Below are 12,391 nucleotides of genomic sequence, written 5' to 3' on the forward strand. Positions count from 1 at the left end.
CTCCTGTGGATAGCCACAGAAGCTTGGTGAGTGCTGGGTGATTTAAGGGTACCACCTGACCATCTATGGACCTCCTTTCTAGACTGTGTCTTCAGTGGCAAGGGATTCAGTTAGACTGGCTGGCCAGGAGCCCCAGCGATCCTCCTATCTCTGCTCCCAAGACTGTGGTTACAAGCACACACTACAAACAAGGTCTCACTCTGTATCCCAGGCTGGCTTCAAATTTACAATCCCCCTGCCTCAGTCCCCCAAATACTAGGATGACAGGCACGTGCCCCCACACCCAACTGGAAGCCACTATTTTGAAACCTCTTACTAGACACAGGTACTTTAATGCTGTTTCCTTGACTAGACTCTCAATAGGCAAATGAAAGACACCAAATCCATATATTTATTAAAATCTTCATCACTGATGCACTGAACAATAATAGACTGCCCTAGCTGCTAAGTGGTTGTGCAGTCAAATCACCTCCCTCAGGGTGTCCCTGGTTTTCTTTTTCTTTTTTTTTTCTTTCTTCTTCTTTTTTTTTTTTGTTTTGTTTTGTTTTGTTTGTTTTGTTTTGTGTTGTGTTGTTTTTCGAGACAGGGTTTCTCTGTGTAGTTTTGGAGCCTGTCCTGGATCTCGCTCAGTAGATCAGGCTGACCTTGAACTCACAGAGATTCGCCTGCCTCTGCCTCCTAAGTGCTGGGATTAAAGGCGTGCGCCACCGCCACCCAGCCTTGGTTTTCATGTCTGCATAACACATGGGTTTGGGCCATGATGCCAGGCTGGGCTGACTCCTGCGGGGGGGGGGGGGGGGGGTGTAGTTTGAGAGCCCTGGTGATCTAGGAATGCTTTTGATCTGAAGGGTGGAAGCCATGATTGTTCTCCAGCACCAAGCTGGAGGTCATCCTATCCCACACAACAGCCATTCTGCCTCCCAGGAACTTGGTAACAAAAACCTGAGCCAGTGGCTGGAGAGACGGCACTGCTGTTCACAGTGCCTACCACACCTCCAGATGACTCAGGTTTGGTTCTCAGCACCCCAGGAAGGCAGCTCACAGTTGTCTGTAGCTCCAGCTCCATGGGATCCAACCTCCCCTTCCCATCTCCAAGGACACACACATGTATATGGCAAATACACACAGACACATGGAATGCACATAAATAAATCAGTAGGGGCGGGAGGCAGCTCACAGGAACTCCATTTCCAAGGGATTGGGCACCTCTGGCTGCTCAGGCAGCGGCACTCACATGCACATCCCTACCCACACCCCCACATATGCAAATATGCATGATAAATTTAAAAATTGCACACACAGCTGTTTGGTGTTTCTGCTTCCTTTTGACAAGAACACAGTTTTCCAGGAACACACCACGTATGTTATGAGAAGAGCACTCAGGACTTAGTCTCGAGCGGCTTCTGAGGATCAGCCACCCGGCGTCTTGGTCTTCACTGTCTGTACCAGTCCACATCTGTAGATGCAGCATTGGTGGTGTTTCCCCTGGAAGCCCTCTGTTGTGGAATGTCCTCCAAGCACAGTGGCCATTACCATCGTCATCAGAGCAGCTGTGACGACCCAGAAGAGATCAGGGCTGTGGAAGTTCCCAACAGAAAGAGGGCATGGGGAGTGGCAGCAGATCCTCACCTGAGGCTCCAGCTGGATGCTCTTCTGTCCCTGCTGTCCGTGGTCTCCGGAGGTGCTAGACTATACAACGGGTGGAAGGTTCATTGAAGCGGGAATCTATACAGTTCAGTCTTGCGGGGCTGGGACTTGGGGGTAATGAGACTCTAGGAGGGGGGTCCTGGCTGTGGATGATCGGTCACGAGGGGCAGGCCTTTAGAAGTTCTAACACAGGACTGGTTTGGGGTCCAAGGTGCCTCCATCCTGTCCATCACCATGTGAACAAGCTACTCCAGCCTACCACCACCCGTCCACCATGCTTCAGACATTATGGGCTGAAATCCCTCTGGAAGCAAGGACCCAGAATTCTTTCCTCCTGGTATTGTCAGGCATTTTGGCCACAGCGGTAAGAAAAGTAGCCCACCTGGCCATTTCCTGGGCATGCCCACCTGCCCTTCCCACACTCCTTGACCCTCGACCCTCTTCTCTGTGTCTCCCTTTCTCATGGCATTTGCCATTGTCTAACAAGACAGACAACAGCTTGCTTTCCGGTTACTGTGCCACTGTCGTCGTCGTTTCTACCCGGCTACAACAGAATGACAGTTCCGTGGCAGGGAGGTGTGTGGTCACATCGTATGCCAGGCTTCTTCTTTGGGGTCACCAACCAGCTCCCAAATCATGACATGGAGACTTATTATCAGTTATGAACGCTTAGCCTTATCTTAGCTCTTATTTTAATCTGTTTCTCTTTATCTATGTTTTGCCTCCGGACTTTTTACTTTTCTTTCCTTCTGTACGCTTAACTTTCACTGTTTCTTGTGTGTGGCTGGCTGGCGGCTATGGCCCCTCTTTCTCCCATGATCTCTCCTCCTCCTCCTCCTCCTCCTCCTCCTCCTCCTCCTCCTCCTCCTCCTCCTCCTCCTCCTCCTCCTCTCCCCACCCCCCAGATTTCTCCTCCCACTTACTTTCTTTGCCCTCCAGCCCTGCCTGTCCCTCTCCTGCCTAGCTATTGGCCATTCAGCTTTTTATTAAAGCAATCAGGTGCCTTAGGCAGGCAAGATGAAACAGATGCAACACATCTTTACATAATTAAACAAATGCAGCATAAACAAAAGTAACACATTTTTACACAGTTAAAGTAATTTCTACCATATGGTGGAAGTTCACCCGGCATGTGGGAATTAATGGATGGAGGAGGGGAGTCTCTTTCTCTCAGAGACTGCTCTATATTATTTATTTGTTCATTTCATTTTACTGGTTTATTCATTTGTGTTTGTTTTGCTTGTATTTTTTGGGGGGGAAAAGGGTCAGTGTAGTCAGGATAAATCTCTCTCACCCATAGCCCTGCAGCCACTTATAAAATAATCACTCAGAGGCTTAATATTAATTACAAACTGTATGGCCTATGCCTAAGAATTCTTGCTAGCTTGCTCTTTCATCTTAAATTAACCAATTTCTATTAATTTATGTATTGCCACATGGCTATGCATTAATAGTCTGCTGGCATTTTGCTTCTTGGGCAGCAAGCTGGCATCTCCTCTGCCTCTCCTTTCTTCTTCCTGTTTCTCTCTTGGATTTTCTGCCTGGCTATAACCTGACTCGCCATAGGCCAGAGCAGCTTCTTTATTAACCAATCATAGCAACACATATTCACAGCATACAGAAAGACATCCCATAGCAGGTCAGAGTTTCAAGTATCTCATGCTGACCTCAAATTCACAATGTAGACTAGGATGACCTTGAACTTCCAACCTACCTGCCTCCAATTCCTGAGTGCTGGGATTACAGGGATGTACCACTGTGCCCACTTTTATGGGTGTTGGGGATCAAACCCAGGGCTTCACTCCTGTTGGGTAAACTACCAGCTGAGCGATATCCCCAGCGCTCTCTCTGACTGTCTCTCTCTGTCTCTGTCTCTCTCTCTGTCTCTGTCTCTCTCAGAAAGGATCTCACTGTGCAGGCCAGCCTTGCCTCAAGTTTACGATCCTTCTGCCTCAGCCTCCCAAGTGGTGGGGTTACAGGTGTACACCATTCTGTCCTACTGCTCTCTGAATCTGAATAGATAGACTTTGCTGGCTTCTGGTTAGTCTGTCGGCTGGAACTCACCTACTCCACAGGGCTGCAGATCGAACCCAGGGCCTCAGGCATGCTGGGCTGCTCTTGAGTGCTGGGTACCCCATGAGTGCTACTTGTGGAGATTTCTGTGCATCTGCCACTGTACCTGAACCTAACAGAGCACTCACGATGGGTGTTTGTGTCTTCATTCTGAAGCCTCCATACAGACCAAACTTTTCTCTCGATAACTGACCTTTTGCTATGGGGTGTCCACCATGATTCCTCATGATGGACAGAGGAGGAATGTCCCCCTTCTGTCTCCTACACACTTTGGCCTCCTTACTTCCCACAGATTTACTTCCGGTCCATCTGGAAAACATTTACCTCCTAAGGACTTCCGCCTCTGCCCATTCCTGAGGCCCCTGATACACTGCCCCCTGTTCTCACTGAGTGCTGACTACACTGTCCCTGTTCTGAGTGCTGACTACACAGTCCCTGTTCTCACTGAGTGCTGATACACAGTCCCTGTTCTCACTGAGTGCTGATACACAGTCCCTGTTCTCACGGAGTGCTGACTACACAGTCCCTGTTCTCACTGAGTGCTGATGCACAGTCCCTGTTCTCACTGAGTGCTGATACACAGTCCCTGTTCTCAATGAGTGCTGATAACCCATCCCCAGTTCTCACTCAGGAGTGCTGATACACTGTCCCCAGGGAGGACTGGGTTGAAATCTCCCAGGCTGGAGCTGACGCCCTGACAAGGGTTCTCTGAGGCTGCTCCAGGCCTATAAGCCAGCTCTCCAGAACACAGCCGGGAAGCTTGTCTGTGGGTGGAGGAAGGGACACCTCCCTCTTGGCTATTGTTGTGGACAGCAGGACGCCATCGCACCCTTAGCTGCCCTCTTAGGGATCGATTACTACGCCTGTACATTTGTGGTCTGTATGCGTATGTCAAACCCCAAAGGCTCCCTTTGGGAGAGACTCTTCCGTTCTGACGAGTCCTCATTCCAGCTTTCTCAAGTTAACATCCCTTTCCAAGGGCGAAGACAGCCTTGGCTCAGCAGTGGGCTCCTCACTCACCAGCTGTGTGACCCAAGGCATGTTACTAGGCCAGTCTGGGCTTCTGTTTCCTATCTTTTCCCCCTTTCCCCCTTTCTTCTTTTTAGATAAGAGCTTGCTTTGTAACGCAGGCAGGCTTTGAATTTACAATGCTCCTGCTTCAGGTACCCAAGTTCAGGGATCACGGGTATGCATGACCGTACCTGGATCTCCTGTTCCACCGAAGGAGTCTAGTAATGGTATCCATTCTCTGCTAAAGGAATCATTGGCTGGACCTGGATTTTGCAGACAGGGAGGGGTTGGTTTGACCCCTAAGGTGACATGGGTATGTGGGATCTGTATCTAAGGAGCAGGGCGGGGCTTGGTAATGGGAATTACTAAGAGGAAACATCAGGGTTGGGTGAGTTCTTAAGTTGCCCTGACCAGATATCGGACAAAACAACTCAAGGGAGTCTACTTACTTTAGCTCGCGGTTTCAAAGGCCTCCATCCATTTTATATCTTGGTGGCCAGGAAGCAGAGAGATGGTGGAAAGGAAAAGGTCAGGGCACGGCATAGCTTTCCCAGGACTTACTTCTTCCACAAGACCTGCCTCCCCCTGCCTCCCCCTGCCTCCCCCTGCCTCCCCCTGCCTCCCCCTCTCTCCACCTCCCTCCACCTCCCTCCACCTCCCTCCACCTCCCAATGGTGCCGTTGAGTTAAGAACTCACTAAGATATTAGGTCAGAACCTGCAGTATCTACCCGTGGGCAATCTATCACACACACAACAGGAATGTACTCCTCTAATTAATTCTGTAGGTAATTCCCACTCTAATTAGGGCGGCTGTGACATCCTGATCTAAACATCACAGGGAGATAAGGGAGTTTCTGGCTAGCCTGATCTGATGGGTCTGTCACTGCAGATAGATCAGGTGACAGACACCATCTAGGAAGAAAGCCCTGTTCAGACAGTGAGGGGCACCAGGAATTGGGGTCCCTTCCTTTTCTGACTGAGCAAGGCTCTCTGCTAATACTGGCCTTCGTGGGGAAGCCTACAGGCTGGCCTGGGAGGTGGCCAGGAGTCAGGCCAAGCAAAGACTCTTAGTCACCTCCATGCCGGTCAGGGATTGGCCTAAACTGCAAAGGCAGGGCACCTGAGCTACATGTTATATAGATCTGAGTCCAGAGGGCACATGCGGAGCTTTCCAGGTTTGTATGTCCCAGAACAAAGAACTGGTCCAGGGACACATGATAGTGGAACAAATAGAAGCTGCTTTAAGAAAGAGAACACTCCCAAGCATGGAAGTGGGCCAGAAAGCTGAGAAAGGACGGAGGTGCTAATGGCCCCCAGCTGCAAGTGTGGCGAGCTGGCGAGCTGGTGAGCTGGCGAGCTGGCATTTATAGGGCATCTGCCCTCTCCTCTCAGGAGAGCTCCTAGGGCTTGCTTGGTTTGTTCCTAGTGGGGAGGAGTTCCCAGGCCTCTGCCAGCTGGCTTCTTACATATGCTAATCTTCCTCTCCCCGCCCCCCATTCTGCTACCAGTTGCTGTAACAGAAAACCCCACACTGAGTAGTTTGAAGAAAAAAACACATAGCTCTCACAGTTTGCAGCGGGAAGCAACATCTGTTTAGAGGAGGGTGACAAGTCCCGATTCTAGAACATTCCTGTGAAGCAAATTGCCTGAGTGCTTCAAAATGATCAGCAGCTGGGGGTGGGGGCAGGGGTTGGGGTGGACATGAGGAGGGAAGCTGGGTGGTTGAGCTCTTGCATAGTATAGTGAGCAGGAGGTCCTGAGTTCCAGTCCAACCCCGGAGTGGTGGTGGGGTGGGGGGGATGGGAGGAATCGTGATTAACAGAAGAAGGGGAGGAAGGGGAGGGCCTGGGGACAAAAGGGGAACAAGCTGGGACTTAATGGAATTCACAGCCGACCTCCTCTGCTGATGCTTGCTATCAGTGTGCAGCAGGGAAGCGTTTGCTACCTGCTGGCACCCCATCTTCAGAATTCCTACCATCCAGAACTGTGAGAGTATTCAAAAGCCTGCCATCGGGGACTGTGGGATGGCTGGGCGGGTAAAGCACTTTCTGCACAAGCTCGAGTATCTGAGTTTGGATCCTCAGCAGCCGGGAGCACACCTCTGTAACCTCAGCTCCTATAGTGAGAGGGGCCACAGGAGAAGCTGGGAAGCCCTCAGGCCAGCTAGGGAATACAGCTGTGAGCCAGACTCCACCCCTCACAGGCGGGAGGAAAACAAAGGTCTCTCTTTCAATGTCTCTCAGCAATCTTTCACTAAACCTGGAACTCAGCTGCCTGCTAGCAAGCCCCAGTGATTTCCTCTCTCTCTACACGTTCACCCCCATTTTCACCCCAAAATGCGGTTACAGGGGTGCATGCAACCATGCCTGGCTTTTTACTTGAGTGCTGGGGATTTGAACTCAAGTTCCCACGATTGCAACCAGTGCTCTTACCCATTGAGCTCCTTTAATTTGCAGACACTTGTCTTAATTTACAGACATGCTATGCTAGCATTAAATAAAGACTGTCTGGTGTTGTTGTTTAACTCTTTTGGGGGGCCCAGCTCCCAAATAAATCACACATGGAGGCTTATTATTGATTATGAATGCCCGGCCTTAGCTTGGCTTGTTTCTTGCCAGCTTTCCTTAACTTTAAATTAACCCGTCTGTCTTTTGCCCCTGGGCTTTTCCCGTTCTCTTACTTCTGTAAACCTTACTCTAATTCTATGGCTTGCTGTGTAGCTGGGTAGCTGGCCCCTAGAATTCTCCTCCTCTGGCTACTACTCTTCTTCTCCTCTTCCTCCCAGATGTCTCCTTCTATATATCCTCTCTGCCTGCCAGCCCCTCCTATCCTTTCTTGTGGTAATATATTGCTGTACTCTTAATAAAATTTGCCTGGAGGTCAGAGGACAGAACAAGCCATTGGATTAAACATAGAGGCCAGGCAGTGGTGGCACACAACTTTAAATCTAGCACTGGGGAGGAAGAGATAGAGATCCATCTGGATTTCTGTGAGTTCAAGGCCACACTGGGCTACATGAGATTAATCCAGTCTCAGAGAGAAACAGAGCCAGACAGATGGCACACATCTTTAATTCCAGCACTTGGGATCCCACGCCTTTAATTCCAGCTCTAGGAAGGTCAAAATAGGAAGTGATATGGCTGGGCAGAGAAAAAAATATAAGGCAGGAGGAAACAGGAATTCACTCTCTTTCAGCCTGAGGAATTGGTGAGGTAAGAGGTGGTAGCTGTGGCTTGCTCTGCTTCTCTGATCTTTGAGCTTTCACCCTGATATCTTGCTCCAGGTTTTTATTAAGACCAATTATGATTTGTGCAACACTTCCTCCTGCCTTGTTATTGGCTATTCAGCTCTTTATTAGACCATCAGGTGTTTTAGACAGGCAAAGTAACACAGCTTCATAGAGTTAAACAAATGCGACATAAACAAAAGTAACACCCTAAAATAATATTCTACAACACTTCCCCCTTTTTGTCTAAATAAAAAGAAAGGTTTTAACACAGTAAAACTATACACAATAAAAACAGTTATTAAGTAAGAATTAATTTATAATATTCAGTCCATTTACATTTAGCAAATTCAGAGAAAGCACTCCGCCATCCATCCATCTTAATGACTCCAAAGTTTTACACCTAATTTACTCTCTATCATAACTACAGAAAACTGCAACTATAACTATCTAGTCTTCAACTCCATCAAAGGCCCTGAAGGATAAAAGATTATATAACTACAAAGACATTTGGCTGCCTGCACAGTCACCCAAAGTTCCTCCGCTACATTGGGGCATTTATCTTCAGCCTATGGGCCTTGAATATCTGGCAAACTTTTCAGTGAAGCAGGAAATTTGAAGGACTGTCCTTCCTTGTTTTGGCAAAGTTCAACAGTCTTTTTCCTGTATGTCCTGTATGTCCAGTCTGCACAGCACATTGTCAGCAGTCAAAGGCAAGAGCAGTTTCTTTGCCCAGGGGATAACCTTGCCATAATGAAAGCAAACTCCATAAGGAGTTTCTTCAGTGCCTAGCGTCTCTGAAGTGAATTGGTACTGCCAGGAGCAGATGTGTCTCATTGTTATGAGAAACCTTAAATTAACAAAACATTTTAAATGCCACATTCTGTAAGTCTTTGAAAGGTTTAAAGACCATCTATCTATCTAAAATATGATCTGGAAAGCATACCTAACATATCTACAATTTTGATTGTTATAAATGACTAACCACTTAATGAGGACTACTGGGGTCTGGCCTCTAATAGTCTTCTTTCCAGGGTTTCCAGAAGAGACGCTACCAATGGCAGAATGAATCTAAGTACACTGAGCTCTTTAGTCCATTCACTTTATTCCTCTGAGACAAAATTCTATCTACACAGCTTCAATTCTGTACCCATACTTAACGCCTCTCTGTCTCTTCTCCTCCTGTCCTCTCGTAGTTCTAACTAACTTCTTTCCGTCTTATCCTCATCTTCATCTTTGTTCCTCCCATCTTTGTTCCTTCTCGTCCCTCCCTGGGAACTGGTCTAAAACCTTACAAGAAGTCAGACTTTTACAATGCAATGTGGTGATATTTTATTTGTATGTTAATAAATAAAGCATGCCTGGAGATCAAGGGGGAAAAGGGCTAGCCAATTTTAAGTAAATATAAAAGTCAGGCAGTGATAGCACACGCCCTTAATCTGATCACGTGGCAGGCAGGGTCTCTGTGTGTTCTAGGACACACTAAGGAACAGCCAAGCATGGTCACACATGCCTTTAATCCCAGTACCAACCATAGAGACCTGGAGGTCTGTACAGACAGGCAGTAACAAGGAAGTGAGGTAGCTGGGCTAAGAGCCAATGAGAGCACAGAACAGCAAGGCAATAAAAACCTGGGTAGACAGGAAGTATCTCCTCTTGGGAAGCTACGGCGGCGGCGGCGGCGGCGGCGGCGGCGGCATGGTGAGTTAAGGTTAGCTGGCGGCTCTCACTGTTTCCCTGATCTCTAAGGCTTTCACCCCTATATTTGGTTCTGTGATTCTTATTTAATAAGAACATTTAGGAATTCGTCTACAATGCAAAGCTTCCAAGGTCCCCATAAGAGCAGTGATAGTCAGCTTCATTTGCAACCCAAAAGGGGAGTGAATAAAGGAAATGAGGTCAAGTAAGGGCTGGCATAAATCCGAAAGGGAATTTATGTGTTCAAAATATATTCTTAGAAGTGGTTAGGTAAAAGAGTCTATGAGTCACTAAAATAAAACTGCCTTTTTTTTTTCCTATGTCACCATTTTCTGGCAGGGCATGGGAAGAGTACAAGATAGCTAGGTGACTTGCATCATAGCTTGAAGCACCTGGTGTGAAAAAAGCCTTTTGTTCTAAGTAAGTTGCTTCAGGCTGCCACATTGGGCTGTGAGAGAAGGGCAGGGGGAGGGGGTGGTGGTGGGGTGGTGGTGGTGGTGTTTGAGCTTAACTTGCACAAGAAGGAAAACTGTGCACCTAATGTCCATCTAGGTGAGACAGTGTCCTCGTATGGGTGTTTAACTTAATTCAGGAGACTAACAGGTGGTGGCCTGGGTGCTTATTCTGTCTGTTATTTGTCCTTGGAGATATCTAAAGGAGATATCTGATTCTAATGCTAAAAAAGGAGAAACAAAAGGTCTGGAAGAAGGAAGCATTGCCTGCGTGGCTGTTACCCAAATACCTTAATTGTATATGTCCAAAGAGTGATCAATCCACACTGCTTAGAAGTTTTGGGGGAAGCTATGAGAGCACACATGAAATTCATAGCAGAAAACAGCTGTTATATTAAAAGCCAAATAACACCAAATACTCCTTGAGATTTGGCTTCCTCTGCAAGAATTCCTTGATTCTTCCAGGTATTAGCTTTTGTTATAGTCAGTCCTGCTTCAGATTCCTGTAGCCTGCAGTGACCGCTAACCTATGCTTCCTGATTATCCTATATGGTTTATAATAATAGCTTTCAAAACTAGAACTTCACCCTACATTTCCAAATGAACTACATAGGTACAGTACCTCAAACAAAAATAGAAACATACATACATACAACGTGTTGTAACAAAAATAACCTTAAATTTTTATCAGTATACAAAAATCCTTTAAACAAGAGTAGAAACTTATATACAGTGTAACAAAAGTAATTTTAAATTTGTATCAATATTCTATATTCCCCTAAATGATAACAAACATCCATAACCCACAAAATAACCAAAAAACCACCTACCCCATCTCTTGGGATTGTGGGCATAGTATTCTCCATACTGCTTCCTGCTGTCTGTGGACAAAGCATCTTTAGGGTCCCAGAGAGAAAATTTGAGATAATGGCCAAGTCCTGAAAAGAGCAGCTATAATCTTTGTTGATAGATATCACCTGCCAAGATTCAGGAGGTCTCACTTAATCAAACCTGATATTAACCCTGAAGGAATCCACAGCCTCTCATCTCCTGTGGGAACAAAACTCCAAAGCATTTTTGAGTTCCATTTGAAAAATATATTTTTTAACATCTTTTTTAAAGTTAAGATAGTCCTAAAGTATCTAGCTTGGTCCTAGATACTTGTGCAGTCCTGTTCACAGCTCCATGTCCACCAGGAGTTGTCGTTTGCGCAACAACATTCAAAATCAACACAATAACATATAGGATCCAGATTCCCTATGTATTTCCATCTTACGAGGCTTTTTTTTTATACTGCTTTTACTCCCTTTATAGACTTTTTAAAAAACTATTTCTTTCTTTCTATGACTGTACTCATATCTTTCTTTCTTAAGCTTATGCATATTGTTAAACACGTTGGAACCTATTTAAGGTTTTTTTTTCCCATCTGGACCTCTTTTACTGTGTATCTCTAGTCTTTTTTGACCGCATGAGCAAACTTTAAACTGCTAAGGTACACCTTGATTCTCCATGTGCATGCGGCTCTCAGCTGGCTCTGCTGGCTTCTCTGGTCTCAAAAGCCAAGTGTGAAACCCAAGGCCGGTCAGAGGTTTGTCTGACCAGGAACTGCATTCAGCCTTCCTAGAGCTCTAGAATGCTGATGCTTGCACTGTGGCAGGAGTTTTTTTTTTTTTTTTTTTTTTTTTACTTATTTTTTTGTTTCTATTTAATGTGAAAAAAAGCTGTTTAAGTGTTCTGCTATACAGCAGGGTTTCTTAAAGGAGCATAGGCTCCCCCCCCCTCTCTTTTCAAGCTTTCTCAGGCCCTGTGGAAATTTGGGAGCCCCAAGTTGGTATGCCAAAATGTTGTTATTGTTTTTCTTTTACTCTAGCCCCACATTTGGACACCAAAATGTTGTTGTTTGTTTTAACTCTTTTGGGGGGCTGTCACCCAGCTCCCAAATAAATCATACATGGAGGCTTATTGTTAATTATAAATGCCCAGCCTTAGCTTGGCTTATTTCTTGCCAGTTTTCCTTAACTTTAAATTAGCCTGTCTGTCTTTTGCCTCTGGGTTTTCCCCATTCTCTTCTATAAATCTTACTCTTATTCTGTGGCTTGCTGTGTAGTTGAGAAGCTGGCCCTTGGGTCCTCCTCCTTCTCTGGGTACATCTTCCTCCTCCTAGATTTCTCCTTCTATATATCCTATCTGCCTGCCAGCTCCACCTATCCTTTCTTCTGCCTTGCTGTTGGCCATTCGGCTCTTTATTAGACCATCAGGTGGTTTAGATAGGCACAGTAACAC

Source organism: Peromyscus maniculatus, chromosome 1, assembly GCF_049852395.1.
Source record: "Peromyscus maniculatus bairdii isolate BWxNUB_F1_BW_parent chromosome 1, HU_Pman_BW_mat_3.1, whole genome shotgun sequence".
NCBI lineage: Eukaryota > Metazoa > Chordata > Mammalia > Rodentia > Cricetidae > Peromyscus > Peromyscus maniculatus.